This window comes from Ranitomeya imitator, chromosome 2, assembly GCF_032444005.1.
Source record: "Ranitomeya imitator isolate aRanImi1 chromosome 2, aRanImi1.pri, whole genome shotgun sequence".
Classification (NCBI taxonomy): domain Eukaryota; kingdom Metazoa; phylum Chordata; class Amphibia; order Anura; family Dendrobatidae; genus Ranitomeya; species Ranitomeya imitator.
Window position 1 is genome coordinate 430,477,515 of NC_091283.1, and position 20,326 is coordinate 430,497,840.

At 43.0% G+C, this 20,326-nt stretch overlaps 1 protein-coding gene across 1 annotated transcript in view; it reads right to left on the bottom strand.

The window, feature by feature from the left end:
- KCNG1 (potassium voltage-gated channel modifier subfamily G member 1) overlaps window positions 1–15,964 on the bottom strand; it is a 163,545-nt gene extending 147,581 nt beyond the window's left edge. The window contains exon 1 of the mRNA XM_069750890.1: window positions 15,826–15,964. The gene's annotated coding sequence lies outside the window, so the exon portion shown is untranslated. The remainder of the gene's footprint in view (window positions 1–15,825) is intronic.
- Between the last annotated feature and the right edge of the window lie 4,362 nt (window positions 15,965–20,326).

Below are 20,326 nucleotides of genomic sequence, written 5' to 3' on the forward strand. Positions count from 1 at the left end.
CAAACTGGAACTGTTTGGTAGAAACACAACTTGTCGTGTTTGGAGGAAAAAGAATACTGAGTTGCATCCATCAAACACCATACCTACTGTAAAGCATGGTGGTGGAAACATCATGCTTTGGGGCTGTTTCTCTGCAAAGGGGCCAGGACGACTGATCCGGGTACATGAAAGAATGAATGGGGCCATGTATCGTGAGATTTTGAGTGCAAACCTCCTTCCATCAGCAAGGGCATTGAAGATGAAACGTGGCTGGGTCTTTCAACATGACAATGATCCAAAGCACACCGCCAGGGCAACGAAGGAGTGGCTTCGTAAGAAGCATTTCAAGGTCCTGGAGTGGCCTAGCCAGTCTCCAGATCTCAACCCTATAGAAAACCTTTGGAGGGAGTTGAAAGTCCGTGTTGCCAAGCGAAAAGCCAAAAACATCACTGCTCTAGAGGAGATATGGAGGAATGGGCCAACATACCAACAACAGTGTGTGGCAACCTTATGAAGACTTACAGAAAACGTTTGACCTCTGTCATTGCCAACAAAGGATATATTACAAAGTATTGAGATGAAATTTTGTTTCTGACCAAATACTTATTTTCCACCATAATATGCAAATAAATTGTTAAAAAAACAGACAATGTGATTTTCTGGATTTTTTTTTCTCAGTTTGTCTCCCATAGTTGAGGTCTACCTATGATGTAAATTACAGACGCCTCTCATCTTTTTAAGTGGTGGAACTTGCACTATTGCTGACTGACTAAATACTTTTTTGCCCCACTGTATATATATGTATATTTCCTTCAGGGCGATATAGCAGAAAGCCGGTAATTCAATTGCCGGCTTTTGCTATCTCCTTCCTAAACCCGACATGATATGAGACATGGTTTACATACATTAAACCATCTCATATCCCCATTTTTTTGCATATTCCACACTACTAATGTTAGCAGTGTGTATATGCAAAATTTGGGCTGTCTAGCTATTAAATTTAAGGGTTAAATGGCAGAAAAAATTGGCGTGGGCTCCCGCGCAATTTTCTCCGCCAGAGTAGTAAAGCCAGTGACTGAGGGTAAATATTAATAGCCTGGAGAGGGTCCACGGTTATTGGCCCCCCCTGGCTAAAAACATCTGCCCCCAGCCACCCCAGAAAAGGCACATCTGTAAGATGCGCCTATTCTGGCACTTGGCCACTCTCTTCCCATTCCCGTGTAGCGGTGGGATATGGGTAATGAAGGGTTAATGTCACCTTGCTATTGTAAGGTGACATTAAGCCAGATTAATAATGGAGAGGCGTCAATTATGACACCTATCCATTATTAATCCAATAGCATGAAATGGTTAAAAAAAACACACACACATTATTAAAAATTATTTTAATGAAATAAACACACAGGTTGTTTTAATATTTTATTGCTCTCTCAATCCACCTGAAGACCCTCGCTCTGTAACAAAGGAAAAATAATAAACCAACAATATACATACCTTCCGATGATCTGTAACGTCCCACGATATAAATCCATCTGAAGGGGTTAAAATATTTTACAGGCAGGAGCTCTGCTATAATGCAGCTGTGCTCCTGCCTGTAAAACCCCGGGGAATGAAGGTAATGTAGGTCAATGACCTGTGGTTACCTTCTTTCGCAGTGATGCGCCCTCTGCTGGTTGTCCTCATATGAACTCGAGCCTTGGAGCTTTCCAGGAAAGTTCCCACGCTCGAGTTCATATGAGGACAACCAGCAGAGGGCGCATCACTGGGACATCACTTTTCATTCAGCAAGATCGGGTGAGTGCCACTTCATTTCATCTTTATTCTCTGGATATATATATATATATACCTATTCTATGTGTAGACATTTATTTTAGCTATTCTATTCTAACCTGTCAGTGTGATTTTACTGTACACCGTACTGAATTGCCGGCTTTTCTCTCTAACACCGCTGCATATTTCTCGCAAGTCACACTGCTGGTCCGTGTGTAATCCGTATTTTTCTGGCCCCCATAGTCTTTCATTGGCAGATTTTTTGCGCAATACGGTGACAAACGCAGCATGCTGCGATTTTCTACGGCCGTAGAAGACCGTATAATAAGGATCAGTAAAATACGGCTGATAGGACCAGGGGCATAGAGAAGCATTGTACCATATGCAATCCGTATTTTCTGCACCTCTCTTACGTCCGTAAAACTCGCTAGTGTGAGGCCGGCCTAACGGTGATCACAATACTGAGGACGTTAAAAACCGACCCGAATCATGTTCTCCAAGGTCTCAACTATCCCCGGTAACCGAGACCCCGGAGATATTCCAACACTGCGGGACACTATACACTTATTTCTCAGCGCCGTTAAAAAGTGGTGCTGAGGAATGAGGCCTCTTAACTGTCGCCGTTAAAAGGCGTAACAGCGGTTGTTAAGGGGTTAATACCAAGTGTACAAGGGTGTTACTCGCCTCTATAGTGCTGAGACAAGCATGCCTGTGCATGGGTGGTTGGAAGGTAGAACTGTCGGCCCAATGACTGATGAACTGACAGCTATTTAAAGAAGTCTCAGTAATTTTTTCCCTAAATCCTTATGTGATATACAGCTCTGGCAAAATTTAAGAAACCACTGCAAAATGTTCAGTTTGTCTTATTTTTCTCTTTATAGGTATATTTTTGAGTAAAATGTAAATTGTTGTTTTATTCTATAAACTTCTGACAACATGTCTCCGAATTTCCAAGCAATAAATTTTGTATTTTTTTTTTCTGAAAAGAAGAAATGGTCAAAATTAAAAAAAAAAGAAAACAGTGCTTTCAGACCTCACATAACGCAAAGAAAACAAGTTCATAATCATTTAGAAACAACAATACTAATGTTTTAACTCAGGAAGAGTTCAGAAATCAATATTTTGTGGAATAACCATGATTTTTAATCACAGCTTTCATGCGTCTTGGCATGCTTTCCACAAGTCTTTCACATTGCTTCTGGCCAAACATTTAAGCAGTTCTTCTTTGTTTGATGGCTTGTGACTATCCATGATCCTCTTGATTACATTCCAGAAGTTTTCAATGGGGTTCAGGTCTGGAGACCATGATGGGTTTTGATGTGGTGATCTCGTAATTTTTGCCAGAGCTGTATAACGGTGGTTGGTATTGATCCACTGCACCACGTGTCAGGCTTACCCTAGAGGGGCATGACTGAGTGTCTACCAGATCTTTACTAGGGCCTCTGATGGTGGCGATAGGCTGCGCTGCCGTTAGACACCCGGGGCCTGCAGCAGCTGACCAGAGCGTCAAAGACACTGGTACGAGGTACAGGAGGGAGAGACGGAAGCGTAGTCAGATGGTCCGAGTTAGGGACAGGCAGCATGGGTTCATAATACAAAGCCGGAGTCAGGGATGGAGAAGTCACACTGAGCTGGTAAGCAGACTGGTTTGATATAATATATAGAATATATATATATATATATATATATATATATATATATATATATATATATATATATATATATACCTATTGTTTTAACCAGTCTATTTTCAGGTTCGATGGGTCAGAAGAGGACTGCAGCATCCTAGAAACTGGGGAAGACAGCGATCAGTAAGTATTTTAACAAAGTTGCACAACATCACTGTTGGCCTAATGCATATTGATCTGTATGTATTGCAACAACTATTGTTTGTTTAATATGATGTGATTTATATGATGGCTGGACCATCATTGTAAATACATAATTGTAAATACACACCTGTACTTTGTATCTCCCCACCTCATTGTAGATTGTAAGCTCTCATGAGCAGGGTCGTCTTATTGTGTCTTATATTGCTTTATTACTGTATTCTTAACATTATTACCTATGACTGTTGCGTTTGAAATTGTTAAACTGTAAAGCGCTGCGGAATATGTTGGCGCTATATAAATAAAGATTATTATTATTATTATATATCTGCATGCATATTGTTGACATGTCAGCAAAGTTAAAAAAAAAAAAGGAGTCCTCATTTACAGACAGGATGTTCCTCCTCCCCCTTCCCTGTGAGCACATTTCTTGTGTGTAGCTGAAGTTGAAAGGACTCACAGCAGATATCTCTCTGTCTCTCTCAGAAACCAGATTGATCCTGTTCTCATGTTTTAAGCTGGATGTTCTTGATTCTTAATAAATGAACATTCTCTGTTGCTTGTTGTGGACATCACGCAGATTAACCCGCTGCTAACAGGTTATGGGCCCAGGAGTCAAAGCAATCCCAAACCTCCAGAGCACAGAGATAGAAAGACAACAGTAAACTGAGAAGAAGTAAAATGGCCACCAGCAGCAACTCAACAAAGTTTACAGTGCCAAGCCTGAATAACCAGAACTACCAATCCTGGAAATTCAAGTTGAAGATGCTGCTGATAAGAGAAGGTACGTGGAAATACACTCAGGACCCTAAGCCTGACCCAGTACCACAGGAATGGCTAGAAATGGATCAGAAAGCACAGAGCACCATATCACTCAGTATAAAGGATGATCAGATTGTGCATGTGTGTAAGTGTGAATCTGCAAAGGAAATGTGGGAGCAGTTGCAGAAAGTACATGAGAGAATAAATTTAAGTAATAAAATCTATCTAATGAGAAAGCTGTATCAGTCTAAGCTACACAATGACCAGGACATGCAGGACTACATTAGAAATACTCTGGAGACCGTGTGGGGCATTGGGGAAGATATGAAGGACTTCCATATAGCAGCACTATTACTTAGTGGTCTCCCAGAAAGCTATGACACGCTGGTAACTGCACTAGATGCACGCCCAGATGATGAGCTGACATTGGAGTACGTCAGAGGAAAGCTTGTAGATGAATATAAGAGAAAGACAGAAAATGTGAGCAGCAAGATATGTAACAAGGAAACTGCTTTACAAACACATGATGTGCCCACCAGCAGAAACCACCCTAAAGAGACACGTGAATGTTTTGTATGCAAGAAGCCAGGTCATTTAAAAGCTGAATGCAGAGTCTGGAAAGCTAAAATGAGTCAGTTGAAAAAGCAAAACAGCCATCAGAGAGTTAAGAGTGCTGTATCTGGAAACAATGATTCGGCAAATACTGAAGCTGCATTCACATAAGTCAATGCATTTAAATCAAAGCATGCGTGGTGTATAGATTCTGGTGCAACCAGTCACATGACCAATGACAGAGACTTCTTAACTAAGCTTAACCAAAATAAGTCAGAGAAAGTGATAATGGCAAACGGTCAGTGCATGAACTCAGAAGGCATAGGAGACGGTTATATTGATTGTAACATCTCTGCAACACAAAGTAGAAGGATCCATGTAAAGGATGTACTATATGTGCCTAGTCTTTAAAGTAATCTATTATCTGTGAAAAAGCTCACAAAACAAGGTAATGAAGTTACATTTAAGGAAGATAGCTGCATCATCTCAAAGGAGGGTAACACATTAGCAAAAGGAAAAATCAGAGATGAACTGTATCAGTTGAAATGTAAAGAGTGTGTATACACAGCTAAGCAAGAACTGCACAAGAACTGTATTCATGTATGGCACAGGCGGCTTGCGCATAGAGACCCAGAAGCAATAAGAAAGTTATTTCAAGAACAATTAGCTGATAATATTACAATTGATTCATGTAATCAGACAATGAGGTGTTCCAGCTGTATCAAAGGGAAAATGTCCAGAAAGGCCTTTCCTAAGAAAAGCACTACAAGAACAGAACAACCACTAGATTTAGTACACACGTATATCTGTGGTCCAATGCGTACTCAGACCCCTGGAAAGAAGAGATATTTTCTTACATTTATTGATGACAATTCAAGATATACAGTTGTCTATTTACTTCACAGCAAAAATGAAGTTCCAGAGAAACTTGCAATATATTTAGCTGAAGTACACAACAAGTTTGGAAGAATGCCAAAAACTTTACGTGCAGATAATGGAACTGAGTATACAAGTAATGAAACACAGAGCATTTTAAAGAAAAATGGAATCATATTTCAAACGACTGTACCATACAACCCTGAGCAAAATGGTGTAGCAGAAAGAAGGAACCGGACACTCTGTGAAAGCGCAAGGAGTATGTTATTTGATGCAAATTTGCCTACAGTATATTGGGGCGAAGCTATTATGACGGCTTGTTATCTTCAGAACAGACTACCAAGTAAAGCGACAGAGAAAACTCAATTTGAGCAATGGAATGGTACAAAACCAAAACTACAACACATAATGATTTTCGGAAGTAAAGCATTTGCACATGTTCCCAAAAAATAACGAACTAAGTGGGAATCTCATGCCAAGGAAGGCATCCTGGTAGGCTACAGTGAAACCCAGAAAGGTTATAGAATTTTACACCCAGAGACAAACAAGGTCACAATAAGTAAAGATGCAGTGTTTGATGAAAACTTCGTGTCACCCAAGTTTTATGACATTATGCCAGTAGTCCAGATGAAGCAACAACAACAATCTCAATCACAATTACAAGACAACGAAGAAAAGAATGTAGAAGTATGGCTGGACTCTTCAACCACTGAAGGAACAACAAAAGGCCTAAGTGAACCTGAAATTAGACGGTCGTCAAGATCAAACAACGGAATACCAGCTAAACGTTTATCCTACATTGTGAAGACACTGCCTGAGTCAGAACCACAGTCATGGGATGAAATGCAGAAACTACCCACCCATGAAAGAACAAAGTGGATCAATGCCGCGAATGAAGAAATGAACTCGCTTCATCAACTTCAAACTTGGAAACTCACTGAGTTACCACAGGATAAAAAGGCAATTAAGTGCAAATGGGTATTTAAAACCAAATATGATTCTGAAGGTAAAGTCCACAGATTTAAAGCGAGGTTGGTCGCAAAAGGATATTCTCAAAAATATGGCGAAGACTATGATGCTACTTTTTCCCCGGTCGCTAAGCAGACAACATTTAGAGCATTGTTAGCAGTAGCTGCAGTACAAAGGATGTTTGTCAGACATTTGGATATCAAAACTGCATTTTTAAATGGTGACATTGAGGAGGACTTATACATGACTCAACCTGAAGGTTATGTAAAGGAAGGTGAACAGAATCTTGTTTGAAAACTACAAAAATCTCTTTATGGTCTTAAGCAATCGGCGAGAGCATGGAACACTAAAATGAACAAAGTCTTGATTGAAGAAGGATTTAAAAGAGGTCAAGCGGATCCATGCCTGTACACGAGATATACAGATGGAAAATGGATGTATATTCTCTTATATGTGGACGATGTAATTGTAGTTCATCAAGAAGAAGCTGAAATTGGGAAAATTACTAAAATTTTGAACCAGCATTTTGAAACGAAAGACCTAGGAAATGTGACATATTATCTAGGAATCCACATTCAGAGAGAGGAAGATGGAAGTTTTCTTTTAAATCAAAGTGCAAAGATTAATTCAATTTTGGATCAGTTCGGAATGACGGAGGCCAAAGGTGTATCAACGTCAATGGAATCATCCTTCCTGAAACTGGAAGAAGATGACCTGTTGCCTAACAACGAGAAATATCGACAGGCAGTGGGGGCACTTCTATATATATCAACTACGACTCGACCGGATATTACAACAGCAGTTGGAATATTGTGCAGATATGTGGAGAAACCGCGCCAAAAGGACTGGAATGCCGTTAAAAGAGTTCTCCAATATTTAAAAGGGACACAAGGTGTAAATTTAAAAATATTTGCAGCAGGAAATCTAAAACTCACCGGCTATGTTGACTCAGATTGGGCTGGTGATTCGCAAGATCGTAAATCCACAAGCGGATACCTATTTAAACTTGGAGAAAGTTCAATCTCCTGGTCTAGTAGAAAACAAGTGTCTGTTGCTTTGTCATCTACAGAAGCTGAGTATGTATCCGCAGCCTATGCAAGTCAGGAGATCATTTGGCTAAGACAACTGATGGACGATCTTGGTAAACCGTTAACTCAGCCAACGGTGATATATGAGGACAACCAAGGATGCATTAAACTTGCATGCAGTGAAAAGATCAGTGCTAGAACTAAGCACATCGACGTCAGATGTCATCATCTACGTGATTTAATAGATCGTGGCGTAATTCAATTTGTTTATTGTGAAACTGATAAAATGTTAGCTGATATTTTGACCAAGCCATTGCCACGACCTAGGTTCCAAGAATTGAGAACCACTATGGGACTGACAGAATAAGTAGTTGTTGAGTGGGGGTGTTGGCCTAATGCATATTGATCTGTATGTATTGCAACAACTATTGTTTGTTTAATATGATGTGATTTATATATCTGCATGCATATTGTTCACATGTCAACAAAGTTAAAAAAAAAAAAAAGGGAGTCCTCATTTACAGACAGGATGTTCCTCCTCCCCCTTCCCTGTGAGCACATTTCTTGTGTGTAGCTGAAGCTGAAAGGGCTCATAGCAGATCTCTCTCAGAAACCAGATTGATCCTGTTCTCATGTTGTAATGCTGGATGTTCTTGATTCTTAATAAATGAACATTCTCTGTTGCTCGTTGTGGACATCACACTGATTAACCCGCTGCTAACAATCACATACATAATTAGGAGGGTTTAGGGAAAAAAATATTGAGATTTTTTCTTTCTGATAGAAAGCAAGCTTTAGTCCAACTCAGCTTCCTGTTAGGGATGCTTTAGAGATTAAACTTCTCTGCTGCAGGTGTTGTTCTCAGTGAATCTTGTCTCTACGTGTTTTGTAAGATGCTGCAAACTTTGTGACTTTTACATTATATGAGAATCCATATTTCTAAAAGTGTCCTTTATCACACTATACAATCACAGTGTTAATATAGTCCTCCACTATACAGTCCTAGTATCCACACAGTCTTCCACTATACAATCTTAGCAGCCATACATTCCTCCATACAGTCCTCCAAAATACAGAACTAGCATCCATTCAGTCCTCCACTATATAGCATTATTATCCATACAGTCCTTCACTATACAACTCTAGTATTCACACAGTCCTCCAATATCAACTATATAATTGTCTAAGGGTCACTTCCGTCTGTCTGTCTGTCTGTCTGTCATGGATATTCATTGGTCGCGGCCTCTGTCTGTCAAGGAAATCCAAGTCGCTGATTGGTCGTGGCAAAACAGCCATGACCAATCAGCGACGGGCACAGTCCGGAAGAAAATGGCCGCTCCTTACTCCCCGCAGTCAGTGCCCAGTTCCCGGCGCCCGCACATGGAGCGCCCCCAGACACAGGGCCACGAGTTCTCGGTACCGAGCCTCTCTGGTTCGGTTCTGAGGCTGTCACGGTGACTAGACCCGGTCCGCGACCCTGCTAAGGGGCGTCCAATAAAGGTGGTACAGTCTATCAGGGATTCGCGATGCCACCTGTGGTGTTCGGTCAGGGTGACCGACGCTGCTGTGGGGTCCGCTGGGGAGATGGAATGGCAGCTGGATGGTTCGTATACCTTCCCACAGGTGAAGTATGTCCCCAGGGCTTCCCAGTAAGGTGAATGGTGATGGTGTGAGGTGCAGTCAATAACGAGGACACAAGGTTGCAGTCTCTTTACCTCTTTACTGAAGACTTCAGGATTCGCAATCCAGAGCACGTCTAACAGGTCTATCTGAGACTGGCCGGTCCGATGGGCACATCCAGAATTCCCTTTGCAGGTGGAAATCGTTGCCTACCAATAGCGCCTGTGTGTTGTAGTGCTACCCTGCTGAGCATTCGGAATAGTCCTCACAACTTCTGTTCTCGTTCGTTCGTTCTTTCTAATTCGTTCCAGATGTTTCTAGTTCAACGTCCCCCAGGTATGTTATGGCTAGGACGCACCTGTATGACGGGAAGGCCTGGAGTTCTTCCGGGACCCTAGAGACGCCCCTCTCCCACTGTTGCCCCCTATGTCTTTGTAGGTGTTTAGGTGAGACAGCCAACCTATAATTAACTGTCCTGCGGAGTTTGAAGTAAAGCGTAGTCAGTTACTCCCTCGGTGTTCCGGCCACCGGCTACGCGCCTCAGTAGGATGTTGCCTCGGTCTCACGGCACGACTCCTACTGGCTCTCCTTTGTGCTTGATCTCGTTTCTCACTGTTCCACAATATCCTTCGCTTCGTGTCTCTTTCTTAGGATACCGCCGCGGGGTGTGCAGGCGCGGTTCCGTAACGTTCTGTTCTGGTCGCTAGGTGCCTGCCAGGTTCCCACGCCTGACAGGGACCCCCCTGTGTCTTCTCCCTGCAACACCCCCTGCCACGGGATGTTGCCTGAATCCAACCCAGTCAGCTTCTGACTAACTTCCTATCCAACCCCTATTTTTACCAGTGTGAGGAGTGGCCCAATAAATAAAGCCCTTTGCTCCCCCTAGTGGCCAGAGTGTGAAGTGTAATGTGTGCTGGTGATACCTGGTCAGTAGAATTCCTTCAGTGCCATCAGACGTACCATCACTCCCCTTATTGGCAGAGTGTCATACTGCAACGACCAGATCTCTGGGGCGCTGCAGACAGTCCTTCACTATACAACTCTAGTATTCACACAGTCCTCCAATATCTACTATATAATTGTCTAAGGGTCACTTCCGTCTGTCTGTCTGTCTGTCATGGATATTCATTGGTCGCGGCCTCTGTCTGTCAAGGAAATCCAAGTTGCTGATTGGTCGCGGCAAAACAGCCACGACCAATCAGCGACGGGCACAGTCCGGAAGAAAATGGCCGCTCCTTTCTCCCCGCAGTCAGTGCCCAGTTCCCGGCGCCCGCATACTCCCCTCCGGTCACCGCTCACACAGGGTTAATGCCGGCGGTAACGGACTGCGTTATGCCACGGGTAATGCACTCCGTTACCGCCGCTATTAACCCTGTGTGTCCCCAACTTTTTACTATTGATGCTGCCTATGCGCCAGAGCCTCGCTGGATTCGATCCCGGCGGGTGAGTATATAACTATTTTTTATTTTAATTATTTTTTTAACAGGGCTATGGTGCCCACACTGCTGTATACTACCTGGGCTGTGTTAAATACCGTGTGGCTCTGTGCTGTATACTAGATAGGCAGTGTTATATACTGTGTGGGCAGTGTTATATACTACATGACTGGACAATATACTACGTGACTAGGCAATATACTACGTGGCTCTGTGCTGTATACTACGTGGCTCTGTGCTGTATACTACATGGCTCTGTGCTGTATACTACGTCACTGGCCAATATACTACGTGGCTGGGCAATATACTACGTGGCTCTGTGCTGTATACTACGTGGCTCTGTGCTGTATACTACGTTGATGGGCCATATACTACGTGACTGGGCAATATACTACGTGACTGGGCAATATACTACGTGACTGGGCAATATACTACGTCGCTGGGCAATATACTACGTGACTGGGCAATATACTACGTGACTGGGCAATACACTACGTGGCTGGGCAATATACTACGTGTCTGTGCTGTATACTACGTGGCTCAATATACTACGTGACTGGGCAATATACTACGTCACTGGGCAATATACTACGTGGCTGGGCAATATACTACGTGGCTGTGCAATATACTATGTAGCTGGCCAATATACTACGTGACTGGGCAATATACTATGTGGCTGGGCAATATACTACGTGACTGGGCAATATACTACGTGACTGGGCAATATACTACGTGACTGGGCAATATAGTACGTGGCTGGGCAATATACTACGAGGCTGGGCAATATACTACGTGGCTGGGCAATATATTACGTGACTGGGCAATATACTATGTGACTGGGCAATATACTACTTGGCTGGGCAATATACTACGTGACTGGGCAATATACTACGTGGCTGGGCAATATACTATGTGGCTGGGCAATATACTACGTGACTGGGCAATATACTACGTGGCTGGGCATTATACTACGTGGGCTGTGCAATATACTACGTGACTGGGCAGTATACTACGTGGCTGGGCAATATACTATGTGACTGGGCAATATACTACGTGGCTGGGCAATATACTACGTGACTGGGCAATATACTACGTGGCTGGGCAATATACTATGTGGCTGGGCAATATACTACGTGACTGGGCAATATACTATATGACTGGGCAATATACTACGTGACTGGGCAATATACTACGTGACTGGGCAATATACTACGTGGGCTGTGCAATATACTACTTGGACATGCATATTCTAGAATACCCGATGCGTTAGAATCAGGCCACCATCTAGTACTTTATAATGTCCATACAGCCCTCCCAATATACAATCCTGGCATCCATGCAGTCCTTCAATATACAGGCCTATTATCCATACAAACCTCCATACAATCTCCCACCATACAGTCATATCATCCACACAGTCCTCCAATATACATTCCTAGTATCCATTTAGTCCTTCACTAAACAATCCTATTTTTCCATACAGCCCTCCAATCATCCACCATGCAATTCAAACATCCATACAGTCCTCCAATATACATTGTTTTTATCTATACTGTCCTGCAATATACAGTTCTAGTATCCATACAATCCTCCATTATACACACTCAATATTCATAGAGTCATCCGCAATATAATACTAGTATCCGCTATGTGCTCCTAGTGTCCATACAGTTCTCTGCTATACTATCCTAGTTTCCATACAGTCCTCCAATATACAGTCGTAGTATTCATACAGTCCTCCTGCACTTTATAATACCACTTTATTTAAGTCTCACTGACTTGCCAGGTTGTAACTATATAAGCCCAGTGTCGCTTCATTTTACTGAACCATATTACCCTGGAGTATCTCCAGTACTAAAGTATATAATTCAATATTCTTCTAGTGCTTCTCTGCAAACCTTCCTGGATTATACCATTCAAAAGGCAATCCCAGTATTCTTCTATACAGTCGGTGTCCTGGATTGGAGTCCAACCAAAGGCAGCATCTGCACCGAGTCTGTATGTTCTCCTAATGTTTATATTAGTTTCCTACAGGTTCACTCGTTTCCGTTCACACATATTGGTGGGTTTACTGGCATCCTATGAAACTGATTCTAGTGTAAGGGGGTATGAGATAGGGGAAAAGATTGTGTGCACCAATAGGGACCAGTGATGGCAATCTCTACAATGCTATGGATCATGTGGGTGCTATATAAACAAGATAACTGTTAATCCCAGTACTAAACTATGCAATCCCAGTATAATCCAAGTACTTCATTATACATTATCAGCTAAATCCCAGTACTTCAGTGTTCAGTCCAAAGATTACATTATGCATTCCCAGTTTTTCCCCAGTACAATCCCATTATGATCCCAGTACTCCATGATACAATCTCAGTATTACAGTATACAATTCTAATGTGATCCCATTTTTCACTATGCAATGCCCAGTACTTTACTTTACAATCACAGTATTGAAATATACAATACCAGTAAAATCTCAGTATTGAAATTGCACTGAATGCTTCTAGTACTTCACTGTACAACCCCAGTATAATCCCAGTACTTTACTATCTGATCCCAGTATTGCATTATATGGTCCCAGTATATAGGTGGCACAGTGGATAGCACTGCAGTCTTGCAGCGCTGGGGTCCTGGGTTCAAATCCCACCAACGACAACATCTGCAAGGCGTTTGTATGTTGTCCCGTGTTTCCGTGGGTTTCCTCCGGGTTCTCTGCTTTCCTTACACATTCCAAAGATATAGTGATAAGAAATTTAGATTGTGAGCCCCATAGGGGACAGCGATGATAATGTATGTAAAGCGCTGCGGAATATGTTAGCGCTATAAAAAAATAAAGATTATTTTATTATTATTATTCACTACACAATCCCAGTACTTTACTATTTGATCCCAGTATTGCACTATACGATCCCAGTATTCACTGCACAATCCCACTATAGCAATATACAATCCCAGCACTGCACTATACGATCCCAGTATTCCAATATACAATCCCACTATAGCAATATACAATCCCAGTATAGCAATATACAATCCCAGCACTGCACTATACGATCCCAGTATTCCAATATACAATCCCAGTACTTTACTATTTGATCCCAGTATTGCACTATACGATCCCAGTATTCCAATATACAATTCCACTATAGCAATATACAATCCCAGCACTGCACTATACGATCCCAGTATTCCAATATACAATCCCATTATAGCAATATACAATCCCAGTATAGCAATATACAATCCCAGCACTGCACTATACGATCCCAGTATTCCAATATACAATCCCAGTATAGCAATATACAATCCCAGCACTGCACTATACGATCCCAGTATTCCAATATACAATCCCACTATAGCAATATACAATCCCAGTATAGCAATATACAATCCCAGCACTGCACTATACGATCCCAGTATTCCAATATACAATCCCAGTATAGCAATATACAATCCCAGTATAGCAATATACAATCCCAGCACTGCACTATACGATCCCAGTATTCCAATATACAATCCCACTATAGCAATATACAATCCCACTATAGCAATATACAATCCCAGCACTGCACTATACGATCCCAGTATTCCAATATACAATCCCATTATAGCAATATACAATCCCAGTATAGCAATATACAATCCCAGCACTGCACTATACGATCCCAGTATTCCAATATACAATCCCAGTATAGCAATATACAATCCCAGCACTGCACTATACGATCCCAGTATTCCAATATACAATCCCACTATAGCAATATACAATCCCAGTATAGCAATATACAATCCCAGCACTGCACTATACGATCCCAGTATTCCAATATACAATCCCAGTATAGCAATATACAATCCCAGCACTGCACTATACGATCCCAGTATTCCAATATACAATCCCACTATAGCAATATACAATCCCAGTATAGCAATATACAATCCCAGCACTGCACTATACGATCCCAGTATTCCAATATACAATCCCAGTATAGCAATATACAATCCCAGCACTGCACTATACGATCCCAGTATTCCAATATACAATCCCACTATAGCAATATACAATCCCAGTATAGCAATATACAATCCCAGCACTGCACTATACGATCCCAGTATTCCAATATACAATCCCAGTACTTTACTATTTGATCCCAGTATTGCACTATACGATCCCAGTATTCACTACACAATCCCACTATAGCAATATACAATCCCAGCACTGCACTATACGATCCCAGTATTCCAATATACAATCCCATTATAGCAATATACAATCCCAGCACTGCACTATACGATCCCAGTATTCCAATATACAATCCCAGTACTTTACTATTTGATCCCAGTATTGCACTATACGATCCCAGTATTCACTGCACAATCCCAGTATAGCAATACACAATCCCAGCACTTTACCATTTGATCCTAGTATTGCATTATATGTTTGCATTATACAATCCCAATATAATCCCAGTATTACACCATTTGTTTCTAGTACTTTACTATACAATACCAGTATGATCCCTGGTCTTCACTGCCCAATCCCAGTATAAAAATCTCCCATTCTCACCCCCTTGAATCTCTACATGGCAGGACATAGGAGGCATCTGCTAGAGATTTGCCAGTGATTTTGGGCCATATCGGAGGACCTGTCTGTAAGTTTTTTCCATCTCTTTGGGGTGGCAGCCCTGGGATGGGCACCAGTGTCACCATTTCGCCCTTTTTACACTCACAGTTACAGTGTTGCTGCTTTGAGGACAGAGTCACCTTCCGGCGATAGAGACTGTGTATTACACACAGCTGCTAGGTGCCAACTTGGCACTAAAGTTCCCATGCAAGCCTGCCAGCCCCCCATGTCCCTGCACCTCACTTGTAAATAAGTTGATGCCCCCAGACCACCTGCTTCTATCGCCTGGCATCCCATGGTACAGCTAATCTGGGCTACTCCTCGCCCCAAGTTAGCAGGCGAGCTACATCAGAGCAACACGTGTCCACAGCCGAACTTACTTCTCAGGACTGGCAGCTCCTGATGCCAGCGGCTGCGGGTGGCGGTGCCAGGGAGGCTGCTGCACACATTGCCCGTGCGCCCAGTGCAGGTGGTTGCAGGGAAAGCGATGCTAGCAGTGCTGGAGCCAGTGCTCTGTGCGACTGAGGAGAGGGAGGAGGCGCCATCATTGAGCTCCGAGGAGGGGCCTGACCAGAACAAAACTGCGAGGTGATAAAAGTCCCCAGCAAAAGAGGAGCTGAGAGAACCGGGACTGTGCACATGTGTCCTGTGTACTGTGTGTGTTCACTGACGGCAGCAGTCCCACTGCACTGACTACTGGTCACACTGCACTGTGCTGACTGATGGCCAGGGCCGGACTGGGACTAAAATTCAGCCCTGGCATTTGAAGTCAGTGAGTCACACAGGCCCACTTGTCACATGGTGACTGTATACTATCGTTGTACACTTGTAGGTTACAAGAAGTGAGGGGAGTGTAACACGACTATATAACATATAATCACAGCTGTATCCAGCATTACAGCTCAGTCCCCATAGAATGTAATGCAGCCAGCCCCCATAGAATGTAATGCAGCACAGCCCCCATACAATATAATGCAGCACAGGCCCCATAGAATGTAATGCAGCCAGCCCCCATAGAATGTAATGCAGCACAGCCCCATAGAATGTAATGCAGCACAGCCCCATAGAATGTAATACAGCACAGCCCCCATAGAATGTAATGCAGCCAGCCCCCATAGAATGTAATGCAGCACAGCCCCCATAGAATGTAATGCAGCACAGCCCCATAGAATGTAATACAGCACAGCCCCCATAGAATGTAATGCAGCCAGCCCCCATAGAATGTAATGCAGCCAGCCCCATAGAATGTAATACAGCACAGCCCCCATAGAATGTAATGCAGCCAGCCCCCATAGAATGTAATACAGCTCAGTCCCCATAGAATGTAATACAGCACAGCCCCCATAGAATGTAATACAGCACAGCCCCCATAGAATGTAATACAGCACAGCCCCCATAGAATGTAATACAGCACAGCCCCCATAGAATGTAATACAGCACAGCCCCCATAGAATGTAATGCAGCACAGCCCCCATAGAATGTAATACAGCACAGCCCCCATAGAATGTAATGCAGCCAGCCCCCATAGAATGTAATGCAGCACAGCCCCATAGAATGTAATACAGCACAGACCCCATAGAATGTAATACAGCACAGCCCCCATAGAATGTAATGCAGCACAGCCCCCATAGAATGTAATGCAGCACAGCCCCCATAGAATGTAATGCAGCCAGCCCCCATAGAATGTAATGCAGCACAGCCCCATAGAATGTAATACAGCACAGACCCCATAGAATGTAATGCAGCACAGCCCCCATAGAATGTAATACAGCACAGCCCCCATAGAATGTAATGCAGCACAGCCCCCATAGAATGTAATACAGCACAGCCCCCAAAGAATGTAATACAGCACAGCCCCCATAGAATGTAATGCAGCACAGCCCCCATAGAATGTAATACAGCACAGCCCCCATAGAATGTAATGCAGCACAGCCCCATAGAATGTAATGCAGCACAGCCCCAATAGAATGTAATGCAGCACAGCCCCATAGAATGTAATGCAGCACAGCCCCATAGAATGTAATGCAGCACAGCCCCATAGAATGTAATACAGCACAGCCGCCATAGAATGTAATGCAGCACAGCCCCCATAGAATGTAATGCAGCACAGCCCCCATAGAATGTAATGCAGCACAGCCCCCATAGAATGTAATGCAGCCAGCCCCCATAGAACGTAATGCAGCACAGCCCCCATAGAACGTAATGCAACACAGCCCCCATAGAACGTAATGCAGCACCGCCCCCATAGAATGTAATGCAGCACAGCCCCCATAGAATGTAATGCAGCCCAGCCCCATAGAATGTAATTCAGCACAGCCCCCATAGAATGTAATGCAGCACAGCCCCCATAGAATGTAATGCAGCCCAGCCCCATAGAATGTAATGCAGCCCTGCCCCATAGAATATAATGCAGCCAGCCCCCATAGAACGTAATGCAGCACAGCCCCATAGAACGTAATACAGCACAGTCCCCATAGAATGTAATGCAGCACAGGCCCCATAGAATGTAATGCAGCACAGCCCCCATAGAACGCAATGCAGCACAGCCCCCATAGAATGTAATGCAGCCAGTTCCCATAGGATGTAATGCAGCACAGCCCCCATAGAATGTAATGCAGCCAGTTCCCATAGGATGTAATGCAGCACAGCCACCATACAATATAATGCAGCCAGCCCCATAGAATGTAATGCAGCACAGCCCCCATTGAATGTAATACAGCACAGCCCCATAGAATGTAATACAGCACAGCCCCATAGAATGTAATGCAGCCAGTTCCCATAGGATGTAATGCAGCACAGCCACCATACAATATAATGCAGCCAATCCCCATAGAATGTAATGCAGCACAGCCCCCATAGAATGTAATACAGAACAGCCGCATAGAATGTAATACAGCACAGCCCCATAGAATGTAATGCAGCCAGTTCCCATAGGATGTAATGCAGCACAGCCACCATACAATATAATGCAGCCAGTCCCCATAGAATGTAATGCAGCACAGCCCCCATAGAATGTAATACAGAACAGCCGCATAGAATGTAATACAGCACAGCCCCATAGAATGTAATGCAGCCAGTTCCCATAGGATGTAATGCAGCATAGCCAACATACCATATAATGCAGCCCAGCCCCATAGAATGTAATGCAGCCAGTTCCCATAGGATGTATTGCAGCACAGCCACCATACAATATAATGCAGCCCAGCCCCATAGAATGTAATGCAGCCAGTTCCCATAGGATGTAATGCAGCACAGCCACCATACAATATAATGCAGCCAGTCCCCATAGAATGTAATGCAGCACAGCCCCCATACATTGTTTTTATCTATACTGTCCTCCAATATACAGTTCTAGTATCCATACAATCCTCCATTATACACACTCAATATTCATAGAGTCAGCCGCAATATAATACTAGTATCCGCTATGTGCTCCTAGTGTCCATACAGTTCTCTGCTATACTATCCTAGTTTCCATACAGTCCTCCAATATACAGTCGTAGTATTCATACAGTCCTCCTGCACTTTATAATACCACTTTATTTAAGTCTCACTGACTTGCCAGGTTGTAACTATATAATCCCAGTGTCGCTTCATTTTACTGAACCATATTACCCTGGAGTATCTCCAGTACTAAAGTATATAATTCAATATTCTTCTAGAGCTTCTCTGCAAACCTTCCTGGATTATACCATTCAAAAGGCAATCCCAGTATTCTTCTATACAGTCGGTGTCCTGGATTGGAGTCCAACCAAAGGCAGCATCTGCACCGAGTCTGTATGTTCTCCTAATGTTTATATTAGTTTCCTACAGGTTCACTCGTTTCCGTTCACACATATTGGTGGGTTTACTGGCATCCTATGAAACTGATTCTAGTGTAAGGGGGTATGAGATAGGGGAAAAGATTGTGTGCACCAATAGGGACCAGTGATGGCAATCTCTACAATGCTATGGATCATGTGGGTGCTATATAAACAAGATAACTGTTAATCCCATTACTAAACTATGCAATCCCAGTATAATCCAAGTACTTCATTATACATTATCAGCTAAATCCCAGTACTTCAGTGTTCAGTCCAAAGATTACATTATGCATTCCCAGTTTTTCCCCAGTACAATCCCATTATGATCCCAGTACTCCATGATACAATCTCAGTATTACAGTATACAATTCTAATGTGATCCCATTTTTCACTATGCAATGCCCAGTACTTTACTTTACAATCACAGTATTGAAATATACAATACCAGTAAAATCTCAGTATTGAAATTGCACTGAATGCTTCTAGTACTTCACTGTACAACCCCAGTATAATCCCAGTACTTTACTATCTGATCCCAGTATTGCATTATATGATCCCAGTATATAGGTGGCTCAGTGGTTAGCACTGCAGTCTTGCAGCGCAGGGGTCCTGGGTTCAAATCCCACCAAGGACAACATCTGCAAGGCGTTTGTATGTTGTCCCGTGTTTCCATGGGTTTCACAGCCCCATAGAATGTAATGCAGCCAGTTCCCATAGGATGTAATGCAGCACAGCCACCATACCATATAATGCAGCCCAGCCCCATAGAATGTAATGCAGCCAGTTCCCATAGGATGTATTGCAGCACAGCCACCATACAATATAATGCAGCCCAGCCCCATAGAATGTAATGCAGCCAGTTCCCATAGGATGTAATGCAGCACAGCCACCATACAATATAATGCAGCCAGTCCCCATAGAATGTAATGCAGCACAGCCCCCATAGAATGTAATACAGCACAGCCCCATAGAATGTAATACAGCACAGCCCCATAGAATGTAATGCAGCCAGTTCCCATAGGATGTAATGTAGCACAGCCACCATACAATATAATGCAGCCCAGCCCCATAGAATGTA